The following is a 26,402-nucleotide window of genomic DNA, read 5'->3' as shown; positions in this document are numbered from 1 at the left end:
AACTCAAAAAGCACATTGTATCAAGTAATGTTATTTAAATAAAACAAGGAATTGTGCTTGAGATGATTATGGGCTTTTTGTATTTCTGAGTGGAGTGTGTGTGTGTGTGTGTGTGTGTGTGTGTGTGTGTGTGTGTGTGTTGGAGAACTCCCAGGGGACCTTCACATAGGTTCAGTGTCAAGGCGATCCCACTCCCAGACTTAAACTATGGAGCAGCCCGTCTGGGTGACTGCTTTGTCTTGGATGGTCCAACAGGTAGTTCTGGGAGGTAGAATTTCCACGTGGCTCAACTGAGAGGAAAGAGCTAGGTTTGCAAAGTGTAATGACAATTGACTGTATAGCATTGGGAAAAACAGATACAAGTGCTCACTGTGGCTAAAATGGAATAAGTGAAGGAAAGGTAGGTCCTGGTCTGCAGAAGTTTAGATTTTATTCCAAGAATGATTGGAAGTCCTTGGAAGGCTTAAAGTAGGAGTGATTGGATCTGATTTACACTTTTAAAATATTCTTTTGTTTTTTTTAAAGAGTCCATGTGTGAGATTATGTAATATCTGTTTTTCTGTGCTTGTTTCATTTAGTATAATGTCCTCCAGTTTCACTAAGAACTAAACTCACAGAAGTAGGGAGCAGAATGGTGGTTACCAGAGGCTTGGAGGGGTGGGGAAGAAGGCATGGAGAGAGAGAAGTTAGTGGAATGGTGCAAACTTTTCATTAGACAGCAGAAACAGTTTTATTGATCTAATATTTTACAGCATGGTGACTACAGTTAATAATTATATTTCAAAATTGTTAAAGAGTAGACTTTTTATGTTCTCGGCACAAAAAAGAAAGTCAAATGAGTGAGATGATGGGCATGTTTACTAGCTCAATTTAATGATTTCACAATATAGATGTAATCAAAACATTACATTGTACCCAATAAATACATGCAATTAGTATTTGTTGATTAGGGAAAAAAAAAAACCCTTTTAACCAATTTGTGGGTAGAAATACAGTGTGGAAGGTGAGATGACATGTTTCAGCCAGGGAACCAGCGAGGAGGGCTTACAGTCGCGCAAGTGAATGTCGATGTGATCAGAGAGTCAGTTATGTAGTACCTCTTTAACTTTGAGCCATTCTAGAATATTTTCAAAAGCAAAAGGGACAAATTACTGGCTTTTCATTGGTCTCTGAAGGCAGATCACTGGTGTTGCGTTCTAAGGCCTTGGACTAAATATTGTATGCCAGGAAGCAACACCTTTATATTAAGCTTTACTTTTATGAGCTCTGTAGTCTAGTTAAAAGAATTATTTGGTATTTCCTACACCTGTATCATATTTTATAATTCTGTTCTTTTGCATGCGACATTCCTTCATGTTTGAAATGTATTTTCCTTATCACTTAAATGCTTTTCTTTTAGATCTCATTCAAGTGCAACTGAAGTCATTTTTTTTCTTTTTCTCATATCCAATATAATTTTATCTATTTTTCAAGGTGTATGTAAATAATTACATTTGCCGTGTAATTATTATTTCTGGTTGTTAAGTGTTATGAGAAGTCTGAGAATCGATCCTATTTTCAAGCTAACAAGTTAACAAGTCACAATTTCATAGATATTTGTCCTCAATTTCTATGGACTCAGGAGACACAAGACTCCCGGGTCAGAGACAAAGGACTTTCATACTGAATGGCATAGCAGGCAGCCTGGGATTCATGGTTTGTTGGTTCTTCTTCTTCTCTAAATCTCATCAGAGTAACACAGAGATGCCAAGGTGGACGCTGTACGCTCAGAGACTTTATGTTACAGTTGAGAAGCCTTGCATTTAGGAACCCTAAGTCTTTTATAAGAGGCTGTAAGTAACCCCCCAGCTTGTTGCTCTATGCAGAGGTCCTCAAACCGCGGCCCGCGGGCCACATGAGGCAGTGTGATTGTATTTGTCCCCATTTTGTTTTCTAACTTCAAAATAAGACATGTGCAGTGTGCATAGGAATTTGTTCATAGTGTGTTTGTTTTTTTAACTATAGTCCGGCCCTCCAATGGTCTGAGGGCTAGTGAACTGGCCCCCTGTTTGAAAAGTTTGAGGACCCCTGCATATAGGGTGACATTATATTAATTGTTCTGAACACGCAGCACACCTGACCTCTGCTCTCTTCCAATTGTTGTTTGCTCTACAAGCATCCTTGAAATGGTAGTCTGGGACCAAAAGACAGGGAATGGCCCTGCTAGCACAATGCGTTTATTCATGAGAGGTCTGTAGAGAATCGTCTCCCAGTGCGTTTAACACCAAGACCAAGTTTGGCACATGCTTAGTCACCTTCCCTCTATCACAGGCAGTATACTTAGGGATCAATAAAAGAAGAGCTGAGTCAATAAAATACCTGATTACTTCACTTCTCCCTACTGTCTAGTTTTGCCCAAATCCTATAATATAAATTCATACCCATTCAGAATATTTATTACAAAAATGCATGTAAAAAACTGTGTCATAATACTTTCAGCTTACTTTTGAGACTATAGTTTCTGGGAAAACTTGATTTATCAGCTGTTCCCTAAGAATGTTGCAGACTTAAAGGCATGAGACAGATAACTGGAAGCTTTTCCTTAAGATAGTCTGGGAATTCTTTCTTGGCTAAGGGTAAACATGGGAATAGAGGAAAGTGTATTCTTTAGCGAGAGAGGAAGCAGGTACAGTTTTTCAGAAAGTAAATGGAACCTTCACAGTTTCCCAGCCCTGACAGCTGAGAAAACTATGATGCTTAGCTCTGTGGTGTCTCTGCCACAAAGGGGTTTTGTTCAGGGCAATTCGTCATTATGAGGGATTGCTCAGTGCATTGGAGGGCATCTAGCATCCTTCATTTCCAGGTCTGATATGCTTCCAAAACTCTCCAGGTACTATTATATTTACTGTATGTGTAGATATTTATTTTAAAAAAAATACCCCACAGACAAAGCAAGGTAAAATGAAATAAACAGTATGCCCTGAGGGTGGCGAGGGTAATACATAATGTCCCTGGTTAAGGACTACTGGGTAAGATGAAAAGGTGTCAAGTTGATGTACTGTGTGTCAAGATCAAGGTAGTTTCTAATGTTATACGGGAACAGCCACTGAATGTGTGGGCACTGGCTTTGTGGACAGAATATTAATCTCCTTGAGGTAAACCCCACAGATATGATCAGGATTCTACAAAGATGCCAGTTTCCCCATGAAACCATTGAATTTTCTACATCTGATTTATAACTTCAAATTCAATAGCATTTATTTATTAAAAATAAACACTATTAAAAACAAAACATTCTTATTTATTAAAAATAAATTATCACGGGCCATTTACTTAGGGGAGCAATAAAATAATTCCTGGGTATGGTATTGAGATGGGTCACTATATAAGAAAATGCCTCTGGTTTCAGGGAATTCACATTCTTTTAGGAGGAGATAGATAATAAACATACGGAGTTGAAACAGGTAATTGCACCATACTTGTTTATTGAATCTCAGTTCACAATTGCCAAGGTGTGGAGGCAACCCAAATGTCCATCAACCCATGAATGGAGACTTTAGGTCTTTTGTATTTACCTGGATGGAGTTGAGACACATTCTTCTTAGTAAAGTATCTCAAGAATGGAAAAAAAGTATGAAACTTACACAATACTACCCTGTTTCCCCGAAAATAAGACATCCTCCGAAAATAAGACCTATTTACAGGAAAGATAAGACGTCCCCTGAAAATAAGACCTAGCGCATCTTTGGGAGCACACCTTGAAATAAGACACTGTCTTATTTTCAGGGAAACCGGGTAATATGAAACCAATGTATAAACAACTACACACCCACACAAAGGATAAAACACAAATATAGCCTAGCAAGGGGGAATGGGGTGGGAGGAGAGGGGAGGAGCTAGAAGTGGGAGGAAGGAGGGAGGGCAATTGGCAGGATCTCACCTAATGTACACAGTGATGGTGTTCAGCGCCACCCTGGGTGAAGGGCTTAACTATAACTTGAACTTTACCTTAGAATTGAAAACAATGTAACCTAAACATCTGTACCCTTATATGAAGTTAAAATTATTAAAAAAAAAAAAAGAAAGAAAAAGCCAACTAATTCAATGTCGTGATGAATCTTAAAGGAGTATGGGGCTGAGGTAGTGCTATTAGGGAGGTGTAAGAAGAGGCTTCTTTAGACTCGAGTTCAGGAAGGGTCCTCACAGCAAGGGATAACGAATTAAATAGAGGTCTGCAAGATTAGAAAGAGTGGAGCTGGGAAGAACCGGTGGGAGTGGGTTCCAAAGGCAAGGAAGAACAATGATGCTAGAGATAAAAAGAGATGCATGGTTTTTTATGCTAACCGGTAATTAATTGGGTATAGCCTTGTGACATCTTTCACTATCCATAACAGTGATGGTTATTGTCACTTCCTGAGTTTTTGCATGGACTTTGTAATCGTTTTCTCCTTCAGTCTTCACAGCACCTCTATGAAGTGTGTATGATCACTTGTTTAGAGATGCCCAACTCTGTTGTGGACAGGTTCAGTCACTTGAAGAATTCAGATCCCCAAACCAAGTCATTCTGAAAGACTGCACTCTTCAGAGGATCCAATTCTGCCTGTTTTTGATTGATTAATTTGTTTTGCAGTTGTATCTTGCTTTTTGGATATATTCTGAGTTTTAAAAGAGCATACACTGGCTGATGTGAACCATAGAAATTTCTTTCTCATTCATTGTTCTGGAGGCTGGACGTCCAGGGTCAAGGTGCTGGTCAGTGTAGATCCTGCTGGCGCCCTTCTTCCTGCCTTGCTGATGGCGGCCCTCTCCCTGTGTTCCCACATTGTGGAGAGGGAAGAAGAGCTCAGGTCTCTTCCTAGTCTCATAAGCACACTAAACTCACCATGAGAGCACTGCTCACATGACCTTATCTAAATCTAATTACCTCCCAAAGGTACCACCTCAAAATAATAACCACATTGGGGGGAAAGGCTTCAACATATGAATTTGGGGGAGACACAAACATTTAATCTGAAGTAGGTAACTCTGCATTGCATATATTGGGTGTCTCCTAAAATACTTATCAACAAATAGCAAAGCCATAATACTTAAATAATAATGCCAGTTTCATTCAAATGAAGACCTGGATCATGGAGTCGGCTTAATTTGGCTTTAAATATATTCCATTTTTCTCTATGGAAATTACCTCAAATTAACCCATCCTACCTAGGAATTCCTACTTGGCATCCAGATTTAAGCTCAGCTGTCAGATTTCTAGGAAGCACTGATTTAGTCATCCCTTCCAAGTGTTTCCATTATACACTGTAAAGCCACTTCGTATTCATTTTTAAAATCTGTTTTCTCTGATTTTGTAGGCTCCTTGAAAACAACCACATCATATTATACCATGTGGTGATACGGTATTGGGTATGCCGTCCTTGTTTAATAATTGTTCAATTATTATATATGCTCCTTGGCAAGTTACAAGCCCTCTGAGCCTAAGTTCCCTCATGGATGTTATGAGTAATCCAGCTCTTTAAGGTAGGAGAATTCCGTGAACAGATGCCTATGAAAGTACTTTTGTTGCTTTTCCCCTTTTGCGGCATCATCTACCATTTATTCATTCTCTTTTAAGGTTCTTTATCTTACTTGCAACATCCCTTATGGTTTAGCTATCTGAAAAACGTTAAGCAAACTGTGGCAGGTGATTTCAAAAGAGATCTATATTTCTAGAATGTACCTGCAATTCGCGCAGTGACTGTTTTGTGTGAAGACGATCTTTTATCACACCCAAGAGGCAGGAAGTAGATTTTTCTGTATGTTGTGTAAAAGTTCGTAATGGTATAGTTTTAAGTCCTTGGATATTCCTAAGTTGAATTATCAACAAGTTAAAGCTATGGCTAGACTAACAATTTTCAATCAGATAATTAGGCCCCATGGCTTGACAAGCATAAGCATGTTTTTCAGGAGAGTGGGATATAATATTTGAAATTATGACTGTTCTGGGAAATCTAAGAAAGTATGACCAGATGGGTATGGGTGCATGTGATTTCAGGGTACATTATATTTTCCATTGCACAGTTAATTATGTGTTTTACAAAGCTCCTTAAAGATAAAGGAATATAGACACATACACATGTAAGTATATTTTACTATTATATGACAGGATATATCTGAAGGACTTGGCCATAATGGTTTAACTTTTTTTTGCAGTTTTTGGCTGGGGCTGGGCCTGAACCCGCCACTTCCAGCATAGGAGGCCTGCGCCCTACACCTTTGAGCCACAGGAGCCGCCTAATAATGTTTAAATTAATCTTTTTCATTACAGTAATCTAACACTTAAAATTAGAACATCAAGCATACCTGAAATTAAAGGTCTGCTACCCTAACTATGCCCCCACCCACCTTTGTTCTCTTTCTACAAAGGCAGTGACTTTCAACTCTCTTGCTATTTCTTCTGGTATTTATACCCATACTGTTGAACAACGTGTGAATGTTGTTATTTTTTGCTCATGAATTTTAGACTTTACCTCCTCCTGTAGTTGATAATACGCCTCTTAGACCACCTTAGTCATTTACCAACCCTCTCCCCTTTGTCTTGATGTAAGTGTATTGCCGTTTCGATTCACATCAATATTCAGTGTTCACATTATTATTACATGGATACTGCTATACTGTTATTGGGTTTCTTTCTGGCACAGCCTTTGGTTTCTTCTGGAGCTTATGTCTCCCTTCATCTCCCTCTCTCTCCCTCTCCCACTCTCCTCCTCTGTTTAACTTTCTCTTTACTTATCTCCTTCATCTACCAAACACTCAACACACCAATAATTTTCCCGATAGTTAAACACATCCATATATCCACAGCCTCCTTTTGGTTTTGCCTGGAAACCTCCTGTTACAGCCCTTCCCTCTGCTGCTGCCCAGGCTGGTTGTCCTGATGTGCTGCCCAGCTGTTATCCTGGGACTTCCCACCGTCCAGCCCCCATGTTTGAAATCCTCTGTCTTAAATTCCAGGTCACCCTCGGTAGAGTGCTGTGGAGTCCCAGCTCACAGCAACCTCAAACTCTTAGGCTTAAACGATTCTCTTGCCTCAGGCTCTCAAGTAGCTGGGACTACAGGTGCCCGCCACAATGCCCAGCTATTTTTTTGCTGCAGTTGTTTAGCTGGCCTAGGCCAGGTTTGAACCCGCCACCCTCAGTGTATGTAACTGGCACCTAACCACTGTGCTACGGGTGCCGAACTGAGAAAAGGAATTTTGAAATGATGCTGTTTGCTAATTTGAGCCAAAGAAAAAAACAATTCCTGATACAGGATGCATCCAGGACCACGCCCTCGGTGTATAACAATTCCTGATACAGGATGCACCCAGGACCATGCCCTCGGTGTATAATGCTGATACAGGATGCACCCAGGACCATGCCCTTGGTGTATGTGGTATATAACAATTCCTGATACAGGATGCACCCAGGACCATGCCCTGCCTTCCTGGTTTGTATGTGGCATTTAGCATCAGTTTTCTTTAGTTCCATTTGTTTAGTCTGGAAAAGTTCCATAGAGTAAAATTTTATGAGGACATAATGGGCAACCTGTGGGCCTGTTGAGTTTGCTCTTCAATGGAGACTTCTTTCTTAAGTTAAAATATTTTTTAAAAATTTTATAATTCCCTTCCCTTTACACCAGCGGTGCATCTTACAAGGGTATATGTGAACTTGGTAAACAGTCTGTAAAGCTAGTGAATGATGCCCCATGATCATATCAATGTACACAGCTATGATTTAATAAAAAAGAATTATAATTCACTGCCTTTGTTTTCTCTATACTCTCTGGAATACCTATTAGTGGGAGGTTAGACATCCTGTTCTGGTGCTGAAGTTATTTTAATTTTTTCTCTCCCATTTTCTTGCTTTGGTCTTTTTGTTCTACTTTGCAGTAGATTCTCTTTGCTCTATCATCTATTTAAAAATTTTTTTTCAGTTAATTAAGTTTTTAATTTCCAAAGGAGTTTTCCTCTTGTCTGGTTGTTTCTTTGCTCTAGCAATCTATTATTGCTGATGTGATATATCAATATCTTCTCTTATTTCTCTGTGTGTTTTTTTTAAATATTTTATCTCCTTGTGGTATAGCTATTTCCAAAAATGTCTCTTTTCTTGCTAATTTGATTTGGTCAGTTTCTTTCAAATAAAAAACTATTTCTGGATCCTGGTAGATAATAGTTGTCCCTGTCTGAGAAGGTGATGGAAAGGCTTCTTGGAAGGGTCCATTTGCCAGGGTTAAGGGTAAGCAATACCAGATAGTGAAAGACCAGGGGCTAGTAATAGTGAAGAGTTGTGTGTGACCGTCTAGACCGAAATGGCAAGGGGAGGGAGATGTTAATGGGACTTAGAGAGAGCCGTAGTTACAGTTGCCATTGGTGGTAAGAGGTGCTTAAAGTAACTACTGTTTTTAAAAACATTATTACTATATTGTTTAAGAAAGAAATATAGCTTCTGCCAACCTGATATTGCAATCTCTAGCTGGTATCTCCCATTAACCTGATTCACCAAGGCAACCAGTACAGAAGGGGTCTGGATGATCCATTCTCTGGGGCTCAGCCTCACACTGCAGGGGAGAGAGGAAAGCAGGGTGGGCCTGGAGGGGCAGATGGACAATGTCCAGCACAGAGCTTTAAAATATTGGTCATCTTTGGCTAACCACTCATTTCTGAACGGTGAAATTTAAAGCTCACTGGGGAGTCAAGGATTTCTTAGAGTCCAATCTTTGGTTTTCTGGAGGGTGAGTAGAGGGAGAAAGGGCAAAGCACATTTTGGCCTGAGTGTGCTGGGTTAGGGAGAGATCTGAGAGTCTAATATTGATACACAGTCGAATGTTCATTCCTGCAGGCCGACTCTGCTTTCCAAAGCCTGGGTGCCTCCAACTGCTGAAATGCTCAGCATTTCTGTGAAACAAGTAACTTCTCATGTTCTTCTTCTCTGCTAAGCCATTTGCAGTTTTTTCCATATACTTCTTTCAAAATTTCATTGAGATCTGGTTTTGCTAGCTTCTTTCTTAATCTCTTTATACTTTTGCATTGATATCTTATTTATATCTTAACCTCATATTCATTGGCTTAGGAATGGAGAGAATATCTGTTAAAAAAAATTCTTAGGCATTTTTAGAAATTGACTCAGGAAGAATGTAAATTTTATAAATTGAGTCAGAGAGAGATGGAGTTGAAACATATTCTCTTAGTAAAGTATCTCAAGAATGGAAAACCGAATATCCAATGTACTCAATACTGATAATGAAGCCAGGAGACGATCTAGATCTAATACATGTTCACAGAAGAGAAAGATGCGATTCAAGTTGTGGGTAGAGGGGACGCAAGAGGGGGGAAGGGACTGAGGGAGGGGGATGGGTGTGCTTCCACTTAATGGGCACAGCGTAAGGGTGTATGGCACAACTTTAGGGTAAGGGGTACAACTACAAGATGGAGTTCTGTCCTCTCCTAACAAATGCAAATATTGTGACCTGGTTCTACCTGAAATTAAGGAAAGAAGAAAAGAAAGAAATAACACTGAAAAAAAAATGTTCAAATTTGCTTAGGTTTCCATCCTAGAACTAATCATTTATTACTTACAGCATTGGTAACAAATCCACCAGTGGACTAACCAATGTCACCAGAAAAGCCCAGTAAAAATAAGTGTTGCATTGTAGCAGCATGAAGCTATTAAGCAGAAGGGGTGGGGGGCAGTTGAGCACCAAATCCTATAAGATACAGAACAAAAAATACTTTGTTCATCACACTTGGCAAATGGCCTTTTAAGACTGTGGGGATGACTCTGTTTCACGTTCCCAGAAGAACTTTATTCATACTCATGTTACTATATAAATTGTCATATAGCATTATATGATCTTCCATACTTTTCTCCTCATAGTGTGAGAAACTTGAGTTTGTTTCATATTTTATTTAGTCAGTGATTATAGTGGATCTGAAATACTTTGACAGCTCAATATATACTTCTGAATAAATGAACTACTCTACACATTGTTTGATTTAAGTACAATGAATGCAGGCTTCGTTTCTTCCTTCCTTCTTTCCTTTCTCATATTATCATATTAAATGCTTAAGCCATCTTTTCCCCTACCAAATGCCTACATACACCCTCTATTATCTGAATTATTTTATTCACTCTTATTCTCCTAAATTATAATTATTCAGATACTTGTTTAATAGCTGTTTATCTCATTATAGACATGAGTGATTTATGATATCAAAAAATTATCTATTAAATATGTCTTTAAGTCATAAAATTTATTGATCTGAGTCTATGTGGTCCAATACAAATACTGTTTTGTAGTTATATAATAGTGAACTTACCGTCGTATAGGGTTTTGGTCACTTTTGTTATTGTCGTTATTTAAAAACAGGCCCAAGCAACAGGTGGTGTTACTGTTTGTAACATTGCATCACCCACGGGGCTGGGATGGAGGGATGTTCCTTGCTTCTCTTGGGAATTCTCTGTTACGAAGTGCTCATATACAAGAATTGCAAAGATCAGGGAGAAAGAAGCAAAGCCTCTAAAATATCCTTTCTTAAATGACGGAGATTTAATTGCACCCACCCCACCCCCTAAAAGACCTGCCCCGGGTTCATTTTAATCCAACATATTTATAACTCATCCTTACATTTGTAATTTAACAATCGAATTAGTTCCATTTAACTGGCAGCAGATGGTGTGTGATTATTGCCTTCTTAATAAAAAAAAAAAAGAATGCCTGTCAATACTCGTTAAATATGGATTAAGCCAAGGGTTCCTTCAATTGCTTGGGTTTTCATTCATATACTTTATTTGATTTGAACTTGGCAATTAAAATGTGTCGAAGTCCTATAAATTGTACATGCATTACGTATGTTGGCTTCTTGACTTTGAGATGAAGTAGTTTGGGAGTAAATTCTTCTGGAAATAAAACTTATTTTTTGCTACTTTTAAATCAGGAAATAAAATTGTCCCAGTGTTAATCACAGGCAAAAGCTTGCATATTTTAAAATTGAGGATGTTTGTAAAACGCTGCCCTTAAGTGTGGAGGCCGCGGCCCGTGTCATGGGCCCCCGCGTTCTCTCCGGATGGAAGGAGCGCAGCCCAAGGAAGGATCAAACACCGGCTCCCTCACCACTGAAGCTGAAGATTGAATTTAAATTAGTTTCACTCTTTAGAAACGAAACTGCATTTTGTTAAAGGTAAATTATTATCTGGTAAATATCTAAACCAATTCAGAAGAGTTAACGTTCCTTTCCAAATGACCTTTTTAATGTTTTTATTTTTAAATTTCAAAATATTAAAGGGCACGGTTGTTTTAGTTACATGGATCACTTTTTTTTTGAGACAGTCTTATGCTGTTGCCCAGGCTAGAGTGTCATGGTGTCAGCCTAGCTCGTAGCAACCTCAAACTCCTGGGTCTAAGCGATCCTCCTGCCTCAGCCTCCTGAGTAGCTGGCACTATAGGTGCCTGCCACCAAGCCTTGCTAATTTTTCTTTTTAGTAGTGATGGAGCCTACCTCTTGCTCAGGCTCATCTCCAACTTCAGAGCTGGAGCAAGCCTCCCAGCTTGGTCTCCCAGAGCATTGAGATTACGTACACGAGCCACTGCACCCAGCTTACGTGGATCACTTCTGCAATGCTTGAGTCCTGGCTACAGGTGTGCCTGACACCCAAGCAGTGTTCCCTGGTTGATTTCCAGTGAGTTTTACCTCCCTCTGTGCCCACCTGTGCTCATCTGTTCCAGTTTAATAGCACAAGAGGGGGTGTTTGTTTTCCCATTCTTGAGATACTCAGGGGAATGGTCTCCAGGTCCATCCAGACTTTTGCAAAAGGTATCACTCATCTTGTTTGGGGTTGAGTAGTACTCTGTGCTATACACATACCACATTTTATTAATCTTCTCATGAATCAGTGGACTGCTCTGGCAGAAACTGGAGTAACTGCAGTATTACACGGAAATTTGGGGGATGGAATGAATGTTTGATGGAGCGAGACTCATTGTCTGAAAATCAACGTAAGACATTTTGTCTCCCATGTTTTTAAAGACGGTTGATTCTTTTAGAGGGTGTTTTTGTTTCTTTTTATTTCTTTCCTTCTTTTTTTATTTTCGGGTCTTTGCGTCTCCTATAGTTCATTTTTCATCTTTGCTGTATTTTTCAGAGAGCTCTCTTTCAGGCACAGGCTTGAGGGCGGTCTCTGCCAAAGCTTCCCCTTCTGCCTGCCGGGCCCCGCAGAGCCCTCTGCACAGTGGATCACTCCCCTCTGACTTCGGAGAGCTCATCCTCACCCTTCTCCTGACTAATGTAGATGACTCTTTCTTCAATTTAGAAAAATATTTTTGCCAGTGATTTTTTTGTAAAGTTTTAGAAGACGTTGTGTGTGCACATAAATGTCATAGGTTCAATATAGGCCCATTTCTTACTAATGTTCTGATCTTACCTTTACCTCGCTTATTGAATCTTTCTGGTCTCCCATTCCTGCTTCCTTTGGGAGCCCTCTGCCTTACACTTTTTTTTTTTTTTATTAAATCATAACTGTATACATTGATATGATCATGGGGCATCATACACTCGCTTCATAGACCATTTGACACATTTTTATCACAGTGGTTAACATAGCCTGTGGTACATCTTACAGGGGTATTTGCAAAACTTGGTAAATGTAGAATGTAAAGGTTTTGGCACAGTAACTGAGATAACGCCAGAAAGGCTATGTTACACTTAATTTTCAAATGCTTGCACGTGTCCCTGACCCAGGCTTTCTCGCCTCATAGCAGGCACTTCATTTATCCTCTGACTTTAGATTTTATTCAACTGTAATTCTAACAATCCAGAAAGATCTGGGCCTTTAAAAGGGATGAAGCACAGGTAGTTCAGGGGCAAATAAAATGGCGACTAGAGTGAGAAAGACCAGAGATCATTGAAAAGCAAAAAGGCAAAAAAAAAAAAAAAAAAAAAAAAAATCTTTTCTTTTCACTTGGGCGTCTTCCTGTTCCTTTGAAACTCCCTTCTGTGAAGTTTTGCAATGATGACAAGCAGCTTGTCCTGCGACTCCCTTTTTCCTACCTCTTCACTCTTGCCAGAGAACAAAGGGTAAAGAGCAAGCTCACAGCGAATGTCAGAGCCTTGTGCATCCCCAAGATTCAATCACAGCATTTGGCATCTCCCTCGTCTGATTGATTTGTCTAGCTTCTACCTTTAAGTTTACAGCACCAGATCTTCCATGTGTCATGCGGCGGGATAGGAGGTTTAGCCATTCGTTAGGTAACAAAAGCAACGTAACTCTAGCTCTACTTTTATTAAACTCACACCTGCGTGGACATGCCATTTATTTATTTATAATCACACATTTGCTGAGCTGATCACCTGTCCATCTTGTGTCATCGTCAGGTTGCTTATACCTTCCGACTTCCATTTTTCCTTAATATCTCAATTTCTAATTCTTTATATAATCTACTTTTGGGGCAACTTTTCTGTAGATGCCTTTGTCAAAAACTGGCTCCCCGAATGTTATGGACAAAATGGAATGATAATTCTGAATGTATCGCTTACCACAGAGAGGGAGAGCATCCACTCATGAGGCTTTGGCAGGGTGTCGGAGGAGGAAAGATAAGGTCAGATGTATTGACCTTGGAAATTTGGGTTAAGGCAAGTCTTTCATTGCAAAGGTTTCAGTAGAATTGGGTAAAAATCCAGAAATGTGTAGTAATAGTTCAGGATTAGTGGAAATAAGGCGAGGACTTTGAGATTAGACTAAAAGTATCTTAGGGTGGACAGTCCTGGAAGACTAAGTAAATGCTAATAGAGCTTTGAAGAAGTTTATTTTTGGTTTCAATACATAGGCTGAATGTTGGAGTTGACAATTGCAGTTCTCACCTTTGACCTCATGTACAACCTTACGAAGAACTAAAATGTCTAAAAATGTGTTTATTTCTGACATTCCCATCATGGACAGAGAGCTGATAATTTTCTATCCAGTGATGGGTATTTCCTAGTATAAATTAGACATTTCGGTGCATGTACAAATGTGCATTTGCATTGTTTATAAAGTGAAATACTGCATATGGTGATAGTATTGATTGTATGAATAACTTGCCATGTCAGTTTTTAGACCTATAACTAAATTCACTAAAATAACTTTTCCTCTTATAACAATCTATATAACAAATATTTTATTTAACCTTGTATGATGCCTAATCATTTTGGTTCTGTTTTGTTTTGTTTGATTTACACAACTTTAAACATATTTTTTAAACACCATTCCTTAGTTTGCAGCTTATAGAAAAATAGGCCACAGGCCAAATATGGCCTGTAGCCCATTGTGTGCTAACTTCTGTATTTTTCAATAACTAAATTGTATATGTGCATCATATTTATAAACTTTTCAACTATTTACATTTCTGCAATTATAAAAAACTCTGTGGATGAAAATTTTATAGACAATTTTTGTTTTGTTTTTCTGTTTTTTTAGAGACAGAGTCTCACTATGTTGCCCTCCGTTGAGTGCCGTGGCGTCACAGCTCATAAGAACCTCAAACTCTTGGTTGTAAGTGATTCTCTTGCCTCAGCCTCCCGAGTAGCTGGGACCATAGGCAATTTTATAGACAATTTTTGAACAATTTTGTCCTGTTCTTAGAGAATACTTTACAAGTGAAATTGCTGGATTAATTAGTTTTGATGCATGTTAAAATGATCTTTTAAGCAAAATGTAATACATTGAAGTAGGAACATGATTCCATCATCTAAATTATTAGCTATTCACCATTGGTGCTGGTTGGATAAGCACTGAATTCAAAATAACTGTGGCCATACCAAAGACAGATTTTCCCATCTATATCCCAATAATATCAGAGATCATTAAAGACTGGCGGTAACTGGACTGTGCTCTTTCTTAATGACTCACACAAGTTCTTTGAACTATTCTAAAATATTTTCCTTGTCTGCAGTTTGTAGAGTCCCATTGTTTATTTGGTGTGGGTCCTTTATGGCGGGGCTGCACTGTCATACACTTGGGGATACACAGATGAAGAAGGACTTATCCTCTCCTTCGTTTAGTGGGGGACAGAGAAGTGGGCCACTGCAATGCATTCTGAAAATTAAGGTGAGATTCACACAAGACAAGGCTTTCTTTATGTAGCAGCCATGTTCAGGGGCCTGTCATTTTCACGACTTTGCAAAGATGCCCAACTGAAATCTTGTCCTTGTGTTAGCTCTGTGTGCTGGAAGGTCTAAACTGATTTAAAGGCACTAATTACAAGACTGCAATCTACCACGTGGGTATAGAGTTAACCTAAGGGATGAATGAATGAGTGTCTTAGACTTATGTAAATTGAACAGAAAGAAAAACTGAAAATATAGATTTATCTTTTTTAATTAAATAAGTTCACAGCAGTAGTGATTCTAGATTTGAAGACCAAAGTGTAGATTTTCTGTTTCACAGTTAAACAAATGGAAGGATAACAAACATTAGAACATTTTGATACTGAGAGAAGTGTTCAGAAGTTACATTTCCAGAATGTTTTGAAAGCATCATTCTGTTAAGAAACTCTATGATTCTTTTCTTTTGGTTTGATGAGATGCCAGTTTCAATGGCTGGCTGCATTTTGTGTACAGAGTAACATTATATATGTCACTCAGCAAAGCAAAATCTTCCAGAAGTTTTTGAAAATGTTGCCCTGAGCATGTTGTTATAACTGAGTATGTCAGCTTTCATGTCAAAGAGACCAAGTGAGTTCTGGACTTAAACAGATGGGTTTTGTGGGAGCCGTGATGGAGATGAAATCAGAGCTCTTTGCTGTGATCTATTCCGGCCTTTGAGACTGTATTTTATTACTTGAAAATAAGTTCGACGCCATCTAAGTGCCTCCCCCTAGCCAGAGTCCACATTCTCATTACTAACTGATGTTCTTATCACTACATCTGTCGTTTATTTAGATTAGTTTTATGCTGTGCTTTAAACCACATCATGTAATGTAAACTTTTAAACGTTCTATTTGAGTCTTTTTTAATTAAAATGCATTTATTAATATTTGATAAATCCAAAAAAAGCTACACAAGCCAGGTACCAATTACCTTTCAACCTACAATTTGAGATAAATCGAAAGCTAGAGATGAGGCTGCCTTTTGATCTGCTCCTGTGTCTGTACCACAGAGGGGATGGCTATTGTAGTGTTGTGGACTTTTCCCCTAAAGTATGCTTTATATCTTCGACAGAGTTTCAGATAAATTTAGAGTATCAGCAGAACCCACGAAAGTGCATATTTTATGGAATAAATTGGTATGTGGGTCTTGAGAGTTTACTGTTATGCCCGAGAAGTTGAGGCAAGGCTGGCATTAGGTCTTTGGGTGCAGCACCCCACTGAATACTAGACAAACTGTGGATATTCAATCCTTCTTACTCGGAACAGTGGGGCTGTGTTAGGGCTATGTGTATGAGATATTTGAGGGAAGACTGGAGTGAGATTCTCAATTTTTTAGAATGCCTTCTGATAGTTTTGGACACACCTGAATTGCATTTTGGTGTGGGATTCCTTTTTTCTAAACAGGCTATCAGTTGTCACCAAGAATAAGGATTTCCTAAACTGCTAGCTTTTTTTTTTTTTTTTTTGGTATAGAATTTTTTACCCAAAGATATTTGTAATATTAAGTCAGAGAAGGTTCTTTCCCTATGTACCATTCTTAATTTGATACAGAATTTAAAAAGGAGGTCAACTCAGATCAAAGTTCTCATAGATGGCTATCTTCTCCCATTTCCCCACCTCACCAATTCCCAGCTCTTAACGTGAGTGCGTTATCTCACTTAGGATTGGGAAAAAGGTGGGGTGTCTTTCATTTAAGCTTCCTTGCTGTTTTGCTATAAGATCCTGATACTTACACTTTGCCTTCATGGACTCTGGTTTCTCCTATTCTAGGACTCTGGGTGGTGGACACTGGCTGCTCACTCAGCGGAACCAGGGATGGGGGCCTCTTCACAATGGAAGGCTGCCTTAATTTAGCTGTTATCAAATAAGGCCAGATCCCAATGAGATACACTTAAAAATGCATATAATTTTGTAAATATCTAACTACTGTGCACATAATAATTTCAAAAAATGAAAACTATCTGTTAGGTTTAAAGCTAATTAACCTTTTTATGACTTTAGCGTGTCTGCCTTTTCTTGGAAAGCAATTGAATATTTGACTGCAATGTGTGTTACTGGACGGAGACGGTCCGGCCACCTGTCACTGTCACCGATAAGCAAAGATAGGGATAGGTCAGAAGGCCAGTGGTTCTGTAGAATAGTGAGAGTAGCCTCTCCAAAACTGTTCTGTTTTTCTATTTCCAAAACCCTAGTATTATACATAATGGTTCACAGCAAAGACCTCATTAACCTTGATTTTAAATGATTAACAGCACAATTTGGTGACAATCTATTCTAACATTTCCAATTCAAAAGTTAATTTCCTAAACTATTCAAGACAGGCATCCTTAGGGTGGGAGCTAAATTTACAAAACAAGGAGAGATAGAAGGTGAAGGTCACTCAGGACTTAAATGCAGCAGACCAGCTGTGTCATGTCCACTTAGCCAGACTTGTTGCAGGAAGAGGAGGCCCAATGGTGAGAATGAACACCCAAACACCCTGTTTCAAAGAGGAAGGACTTTATTTCAGCCAGCTGAGTGGCAGCATAGCAGAATTCAAAACGGCCAGGCTCCTGGCTCGCTCAGTCTTCTCCTTTTTATCCCCAGTCAGAAAGTTCTCGCCCCCGGGTACTGTTCTCATTGGTCAGTTTAAATAAAGCTGGAGAAGCTGGCTCCGGCTTTTACAGAACCTGGGGCTTTTACAGAAGTGGAAGTAAACACGTTTCCAGGTCCCAGGAAGTTAAGTTTCTACAAATTGCTAAGAGCTGAGTCACCATGGGGAGGGCACTGCAGGTGTATCCTTGGGGTCTCCTTGAGAAGACCTCTGTTCGGCCCAGGGATCCTCAAACTTTTTAAACAGGGGGCCAGTTTACTGTCCCTCAGACCATTGGAGGGCCAGACTATAGTTTAAAAAAAAAAAACAAAACTATGAACAAATTCCAATGCACACTGCACATATCTTATTTTGAAGTAAAAAAACAAAAGGGGAACAAATACAATCACACTGCCTCTTGTGGCCCGCGGGCCGCAGTTTGAGGACCCCTGTAAGACCTTCCTTTTTCTGGGTATCCTCTCTCAGCCTGCCTCCATCTTATTCACAAGAACATCTGCAGTTTCAGCTGATCTTTGTCACCTTAAAGGTGTCTTCAGTTGGGTTAGATAGGAGGATGTAGAATTGCAGCAGGAAGTGGCTGAAAAGCAAGAAGGCATTTTGCAGGTCTGACCCGAAGGTGTAAGTATTTTTCAGTTTTCCACGTCTCAGTTGGATCTTTCTGGTTTTCCCGGAGGAGCTCAGATCTCGCTTATTGTGTTGGTAGAAGTTGTCTATTTTTTTTTTTTTTCTGGAGCGGAAAAAAGTCAAAATGTGAAATGCCCTGAGTCTGAAGTGGCTAAAAACAGTTTGGCTATATTCTCGTAGATATCTTGGAAAGAGAAACTCTAATATTTATTGGAAATCTGACCTCTCTTGCACTCTCCTCAGTTCTACACAGTTGGCTCCCAATACAGTTGTATTTTTCTTTTTATGGCAAAACCCAATAATCACAAACACCCATCCCACTGTGGACAAAAAAGCAATAGAGCCCAGCAGTTTGAGAGGTCTTACAATTTTGTTTACTCCAGAGTCTCTGGATTGCTCTTCTTCAACCAGGAATATGATCGTTGCACTGTATGCCCATGGCCCCGGGGAACAAAATTGTCAACAAAACATTTTCAAGTCTTAAAGGTACAAGTTATATGTTTAGTTTGAAAAATGATGGAAATTGTAACACAAAACAGCTCCTCTGAGGTGGTTCTGTGATCGTGGGCATAAAATCCGAACAGTTAAGGGAGGGTTTCTGGAAAGTCCTCTGTGCCACAGTCCCAGATTCTTGTTCCCCATCCTTCCCTGGCCCCACCTGTGTCTCCGAGGTTTTAGAAGACACTTCCTCCTTCTCCAGTGCTCAAGGATTTCTCCCAAGAAATCTCTCACTCTCCCTTTTATCATCTGCTACTGTGGCCCTGAATCAGAAGTGATAGGTGTGAAAACAGGTAGCAAAAATGGGAACTGGCACACTTGTCACCTGGTGGGCATTCTGAATGGTACACGGAGGAAGATAGGTCTTGGTACAAGGTAACAGCCCAGCTGCTAAAGGTTTCAACTGCAGTGAACTAGGAAATAAATGCCCTCGTGTGTGTAATGATTTGGGCATTTGAAATATGGGGCAGGGGAGGAGCAAAGCTTTTGAAGACGGCAGAGGGGGCTGATCACATTAAGAGGTCTTGACCCATGGGGAGCTCATGAGAAAATGATGGCCCTCACAGGCAGTCCAGGCTGAGAGTGGGAGGCTGCAACCACAGGGGCTAACTGGGGGTGTCTGAGCCTGAGGTAGGGACCGAACACTTAATTCTGTAAGATGCCAGGGACATTTAATGTCCAGTAAGTTGGGTCTACTATGCTAGGTCAGGGCACTTGCTACCTGATGGATGAAGAAGGTCTGGCTGCCTGTCCCTGTCAGCCAGTATGCAGAGACAGGGAATAACCTTTATTTATCTAAAGGCTGGGATTCTGGAGACTAGTGAGAGTAGCCTCTCCAAGACTGCTCTGTTCTTCCATTGCCAACATTACAGTTTCACACATGTAAGTTCAAAGTGAAGACCATGTTAACCTTTATCTTAAACAATAATCTTCAGAACCCATGATTCACAGACAGTAAACAACATTCAAATTTGAAAGTTAAACTCCAAAGTCAATCTCTCTGAGCTACTCAATTTGGGCATTGTTAGGGTGGGAACTATTTCCAACGCAGTAAGAATGGGATGTGGGGGTGAAGTTCAGGCGGGACCTAAACAGACCAGACCAGCTGTGTCATGTCTGCCCCAGCCTGACAGACTCCATCATATTCTCACTATTAGGTGCTTTCACACTGGTTGGGAAAACCCTAGACCCTGAAACATGGGATAAAAACATGTGGGTGAAAATGTTGGGGGATACTTGCTGGGAAGGATGTCGTGTACCCTCAGAGCTCGCAGGTGGTGTGCATGCTGAAGGGGTGAGGGGGGGTTGACCTTCCGTCCTGCTCTTCTTCACCATGGACAGGGTATGGCTGGGGGCTGGGATCCTGATGGATGGGATGCGTGGAAGTGTGAGGTTCTGTCTGGACTTACTCCTGGCAGGTGTGCTGGCCGTCCCCCTCCCAGAGGTGGCTTTTCCCTTCCCTAATCTGGCAGTGCCCTGATGGTGATGAACAGGTGGCTGCTAAATTAATGTGACTTGCAGCACACACTGGGCCTCTGCCTTCAAAGGCGTCCAATCCACATTCATCCTTGAATTCCTGAGTTTAATGCGTCCTCCCTGCAGGAGTGTGAAGACAGCCACATCAAGGGGTGGCAGCACCGTTAAGTCCTTTACCTGTGTTGAAATGCACAAAGACCACCCAGATGAGAAAAAACAGGCTGTTTATCCAGACATGCTATAGCAAAGGAGCCCATCACCATTCTCGGCACAGAGACTCAAAGGCAGCAGAGAAACAGGGATGCTTTAGAATGAAAAAAGAGAAGACTTCAGGTGTGTTCTAAGTGGAGATGAGTGGCATGAGGAAGCTAGAAGACAGACTAGCTAAATAAAAGTAGGGCATCTTCTGTGATCAATTTCAGGAGCATATTTTCCTTTTTTTTTTTTTTTTTGGTTGAGTCCTAAATTGAAAGCAGGAGCCAAAAAGAGAGAAGCTGGTGGTCACTGAGCAAGTCTGGAACATTCTTCACCAGTCACTGCAGAGGCAGCTGCCTGGAATTTGATTAAGCACGGGTCAGAGTTCCTTGGCAGAGGCAGGGAAGCAGGTGCCACACTTAGGAGCTGTCCCCAGCTTTTCTCTTTGGCTCCCAGAACTGTAACTAGAGGGAAATCCCAGTCTGATCTGGCTGTGGACATGCTGGACCTGATAATGGAGGGATGTGATTATATCCCATAGAATCTGTAAGAATTAACCAGTATGTATCATCTGGGGCCTAAAAGGAACCCCCTGTGAGTGAGTTTTGAAGATTAAAGAATGTAAGGCTGAATAAGCAATAATTCATTGACTTAGAAAAACTATTTTGGGACACAAGATTTAAAACCCTAGCCAAGAGCACAAAAGATGGTGTGAAGTCATTCCCCAGGGGGCTTACAAGCTTGGAGAAAGTACCAGGTAGGTTAATGAAGTAGAAATGCCTGAGTTGCCCTGGCAGAGGAAGACTCAACAGAAGGTTATGGGAGGGCTCAGAGAGCACACCGTTTGGCAAGACCCTGGTGAGCAGGACACCAGCATCACCAAACTCAGCAGCGGCTGCCTCCTCTGTCCTCTGTAGGCCAGCACTTTAGGTAGGAGAGATGGCCACACAGCCAGGCTCATTCTTATCCACAGGGATGATGGAGCCCTCTAGCAATAGAGATCAGCTGGTGGATTTTAACTGCCAAGAGGCACAATTACCCATAATGACTCTTCAGGTTAGAGAGGTAGCCAAAGGGCTTGACCCACAGGGTGTTGTGGAGAGGGTTACTGGAGCTTGATATTCTAGGGAAAGACAGATGGGCAGCCAGTGGGAAGCTGCCTAACATCTGCCACCAGAAAAGGGAAGAATGGAAGAGCAGAAGGCTAAGCATGGTTGGCCCAGTAAAAATCATGAATACTTTGGCTTAGCTCCTGGATTTGTGCCACAGATTTTGTAGTAATAGACTTTATTTTCTAAGAAAAATTTTAGGTTTACAGATAATCAAATATTACATCAAAATTACAGAGATTTCCCAGATCCCCTTTTTCCTCCTTTTTCTGCATCTATAGTTGTCCCTGTTACAAGCGTTTTGCAATAAATATGGCACATTTGTTCCAACTGGTGAACCAACAGAGATGTGTTGTTATTAACTAAGGCCCAGAGTTTATATTAGGATTCATTCTTTTTCTTGTGTAGTTCTATGAGTTTTGGAAAATGCATAAAAATCATATGTTCATCATTACAGTATCCTACAGAATAGTTTCAACACCTTAAAGATTCTCTATCCTGTGCCAATTCGTTCCTCCCTTCCTGTCTCCCACTAAAATCCTGGCAGCCGCTCACCATCTTACTTTCTCCATAGTTGTGCCTTTTCCAGAATGTTAAATAGTTTGACTCATTCACTAGGTCGTTTTCAGACTGGCTTCTTTCACTTACAATTAGCATTTAAGATTTCTCCATGTCTTTTCTTGGCTTTGTAGCTCATTTCTTGTTATCATGAAATCACACTCCATCATATAGATGCACCGCAGATTAGGTTATCACCTATTGAGAGACACTCTGGTTGTTTCTAGTTCTGGGTGATTATGAATAAAGTGCTATGAATATATGCAGGAGTTTTGCGAACAAAAGTTTTCAACTCATTTTGGTAAATACCAAAAAATGTGATTATGGGATCATACTGTAAGCTTATGTTTGGTTTGAAAGAAATTGCCAAACTCTCTTCCAAAGGGACTGTGCCATTTGTGTTCTGATCAAGGAGGGATTCAAGTTCCTGCTGCTCCACATCCTTACTATGTTTTGTGTTTTGCATTTTAACTATTTAAATAGGTTTGTAGTGGTATATCATTATTTTAATTAGCATTTCCCTGAAGACATATTGCATTGAGCATCCTTTTTATATGCCTTTTTAGCACCTGCATATTTTTCTCTGGTGATGTATCTATTCATATTTTATGCCCAACTTTTTTTTTTTTGTTTTGTTTTTGAGGCAGAGTCTCACTATGTTGTCCTGTGGTGTCACAGCTCACAGCAACCTCAAACTCTTGGGCTTATGCAATTCTCTTGCCTTGGCCTCCCAAGTAGCTGGGACTACAGATGTCCGCCATAATGCCCGGCTGTGTTTTTGTTGCAGTTGTCATTGTTGTTTAGCTGAACCAGGCCAGGGTCGAAACTGCCAGCCTCAGTGCATGTGGCCGACACTGTAACCACTGTGCTACGGGTGCTGAGCCTTTATGCTCATTTTTAAATGAGATTTTTTTTTGTATTGTTGAGTTTTAAGCACTCGTTATATATTTTGGATAAAAGTCCATTATTATGTGTTTTGCAAATATTTTTCTACTACTTTGTGGCTTGTCTTCTTATTCTCTTAAAGCGTTTCAGAGAGAAGAAAAATTTAATAAAGTCAAAATTATCCATTGTTTCTTTCATGAACAGCACTTTCTGTGTTGTATCTAAGAAGTCATCATTAAACCCAAAGTCACCTAGATTTAACACTGTATTATTTTCTTTAGAAGTTTTAGAGTTATACTTCTTATATTTAGGTTGGTGATTCATTTTGATTTAATTTTTGTGAAATATCTAAAGTATATGTGTAGTTTTTTTTTTTTTTTTTTTTTTTTTGCATGTGGATGTCTAGTTGTTCTGTAGACTCTCCTGTTTTTCACTGAACTGCCTTTGTTCCTTTGTAAAGGACCAGTCAACTATATTGGTGGGTGTTTATTTCTGGGCACCTAAGTCTCTTCTCTTGTCATATTTGTCTATTATTTCACCAATACCATACTGTCTTAACCAATCTAGCTTTATATGTAGTACACATTCTTAAAGTCAGATAATCTCAGTCTTCTGATATTACTCTTTTTCTTGAGTACTGTACGTATTCTGGATCTTTTGCCTTTGCATATAAACTCTAGAATCACTTTTTTTTTATCCACAAAATAACTTGTTTGGATTTTAATTGGAATGGCATTAATTGATAAAGTTGGCAAAAACTATGAATAATATTGAGTCCTATCCATGAACATGGAATGTCTCTCCATTTATTTGAATCTTCTTTCAATTCTTTCATAAGAATTTTGTGGGTTTCCTCCTATAGCTATTATATATATCTTGTTAGATTTATACCTAAGTATTTATTTTTTTAGTTGGTGCTTATAGAATAGTGTTGCTTAAATTTCAAAATCTACATGTACATTGATGGCATATAAGCAATGGGATTTGTATATTAATCTTGTATCCTGCAACTTTGGTATAATCACTTATTAGTTCTGTGGAGGTTTGTGTTGATTTTTAAAACATGTTTCTATAGAGGCAATCCTCATCTGTGAACAGAGCTAAGTTTATTCCTTCCTATGTTGTATATTTTTTATTTCCTTTTCTTATAATAATAACTAGAAATTTCTGAATAGAAGTAGTGAGAGTGGACATTCTTAGCTTGTTTCTGATCTTAGAAATGTCTAGTTTCTCATCCTTAATTATAGTGTTAGCTGTAGGCTGTTAATAGATACAAGCTAGTTTAAGTAGATTTTTTTTTTTTTTTTGAGACAGAGTTTCACTATGTCACCCTTGGTAGAGTGCTGTAGCGTCACAGCTCACAGCAACCTCTAACTCTTGGGCTTAAGTGATTCTCTTGCCTCAGCCTCCCAAGTAGCCAGGATTACAGGTGCCTGCCACAATGCCCAGCTATATATATTTTTTGTTGTTGCAGTTGTTTAGCCAGCCTGGGCCGAGTTCAACCCTGCCACCTTGGGTGTACATGATTGGCACCATAACCACTGTGCTACAGGCGCCAAGCCTAAGTCAATTTTTATATCTAGATCCAACTAATAAAAGAGGTGACTTGGTCCCTAGAAGGAAAAATTCTGTAACATTATGAATAATACAGGTTATAATAATTCCCCAAGCCTTTCTCCAAAGTTCCAATGAGTATTATCTTGGTTTCACTTTACCCTGGGTATTTTAGTTTAGATCCTTTGAGAAGCAGAATCTAAGACAGAATTTTGATTTTGAAATTTGTGAGCTATTTCTACAAATGCCTGCTAAACTTTTCTCCTCCAACTCTTGTATATTATTTTTGAAAGCCCCCTAAAAGCTGGTAATAAATTACTTTCCACTTAACCTAATAGAACACACTCAGTTGTTTGCTACTGACCTCTAAATGATAATATGTGTGTTCCTAGTGGTCATTGCTAACTATAGTTTCTCAAAGAAATTGTTATCTAGGATGTGGTATCTGATTTCATTGGGTTTTAATAGTTCTAAGCTAATATTAATTTCTGTATATCCATCAAGTCACTATGAGTCATTAGTCAAGGATGGGACATAGAAAGATTGAATGGATTTTAGGTCCACGTTTATGTACTAGTGGGCTCATAGATTCTGTAAAACCGTCCTATAGTTAATGTTTAAGTTACTAAATGGGTAGTTGGAATAGATGTACTCAGAAACCAGTGGTATCTTCACACTGGTTCATGATGCAGTGAATGAGATATATTATTAGTGTGTTTTACCATTCCCTAAAACCACATCCAGGTTTGTTGATTTGTTAGAAGGTGCGATGAACTGTGTGTTTGCATCACTCCAAAATTCATATATTGAACCTTCACCCCCAATGTGATGGTATTTGGAGGTGGAGCCCGTGGGAAAGTAATTAGATTGTGAAGCTTTAATGAATGGGATTAGTATTCTTAGAAGAAGAAAAGGAGACTAGAAATCCCTTTCTGCTTTCTACCATGTCCAGACACAATGAAAAGATGGTCATTTGTAAACCAGGAAGCAGGTCCTCATCAGACACTAGATGTTGTGCCACCTTGATCTTAGACTTCCCAGCTTCCACAACTGTCAGAAATGAATGTTTATGATATTTTTTTTTATAGCGTCCCAAACTAATTAATATGAGAGGACTCACTGGACTCAACATATAGTTATCCTCTCAGGTCAGATTTGTTATAGTAAAAGGATCCAAAGCAAGATTGGCACAGGGCAAAGTTGTGTGGGGAAACCAGGGAGCAAGCTTCTAGAATCCTCTCCCAGTGGAGTCATACAGGACATGTTTAATCCACCCAGTAAAGATTTGTGACAGCACATACATGTTGCCAAAAAGGGATACTCCTTAGAGATTCAGTGCCCAGGGTTTTTATTAGGGGTTGGTCAGGTAGACAGCTGTTGTCTAGCACATATCAAAATTTCTGACTCCCAGAAGGAAAGCAGGTGTTTATCACAAGCCATATTGTGCAAATAGTTAAGTCATGTGAGACGCTTTTGTCAGTTAAAATATAGTGGGAATTCTTCTGAAATGGGAGTTCCTACATGCCAGTCAAGTCCAACCCTCTAAGCAGGTATTTCTAGGGATAGCCCCCAAGCCTCCCATGCTAACTCTTTTCTGCACAGGTAGGAATAAACAAAGGGAAAGCTCCACCCCTGGAGGAATGGCAGTAATTCCTGTCACCATCTAATTTGACCCACCCTTTCATCTTTTGCAGAAGGATGGGTCTGGGACAATAATGGAGGATTACTGAAGTTATAATCAGATTGTGACTTTGATAACAGCTGCTCTTCCAGATGTAGTTTCTTGACTGAAA

This window comes from Nycticebus coucang, chromosome 20 (genome assembly GCF_027406575.1).
Source record: "Nycticebus coucang isolate mNycCou1 chromosome 20, mNycCou1.pri, whole genome shotgun sequence".
Taxonomy (NCBI): Eukaryota; Metazoa; Chordata; class Mammalia; order Primates; family Lorisidae; genus Nycticebus; species Nycticebus coucang.
The sequence above is the reverse complement of the archived record's forward strand: the minus strand, read 5'-3'. Positions refer to the sequence as shown.